Below are 796 nucleotides of genomic sequence, written 5' to 3' on the forward strand. Positions count from 1 at the left end.
ATATATATCATTAATAAATCATAGGGCAGCAAAAAAAATTTTAGAAATTTAATTTACCACCAGTGGTCCAGCGAGAATAAAAATTAGTCAGTAGACTATATATATATTATTCATTAAAATACAGAGATGCCTATAATAGGACATCTAACCCGCTAGAAAGAGCAGCAAAAAACTCTATACCACAAAAATAGGGATAATTTCGAAATAGAATGAAAAGTTATTATCAAACTGCTGGATCAGGTGATGAAGGTCATGGAGAGGGTCATAGCCCAAATAATTAGGGAGAGAGTCTGCTTATATGAGATGTAGTTCGGTTTTGTGCCAGGTAGAAGCACCACTGATGCTGTATTCCTGGTGCAGCAACTGCAGGAGAAATACCTAGCCAAAGATAAACCCCTATACTTGGCTTTTGTGGACTTGGAGAAAGCCTTTGACAGGGTCCCCTGATCCCTTGTCTGGTGGGTGATGCATAATCTGGGGATTGACGAATTGTTAATTAATAAGGGCTGTACAGGCCCTATACAGATATGCTGTTAGTAAGCTTAGGGTTAGCAATAAGTATAGTGAAGAATTCCGGGTAGAAGTAGGGGTCCACCAAGGATCAGCCCTCAGTCCCCTTTTATTCATCATAGTCCTCCAGGCAATAATAGAGGAATTCAAGACAGTTTGTTGATTCCTATTTTACTCAGGTGGACACTCATAGCCATTCAATGTTTAAAAAATCCTATTATTATATTTTCATAATTAAATATTAGAAATGGTGTAAAAAATAGTTAAAATATTTTCAGTATTGTAG

This window comes from Octopus bimaculoides, chromosome 10 (genome assembly GCF_001194135.2).
Source record: "Octopus bimaculoides isolate UCB-OBI-ISO-001 chromosome 10, ASM119413v2, whole genome shotgun sequence".
Classification (NCBI taxonomy): domain Eukaryota; kingdom Metazoa; phylum Mollusca; class Cephalopoda; order Octopoda; family Octopodidae; genus Octopus; species Octopus bimaculoides.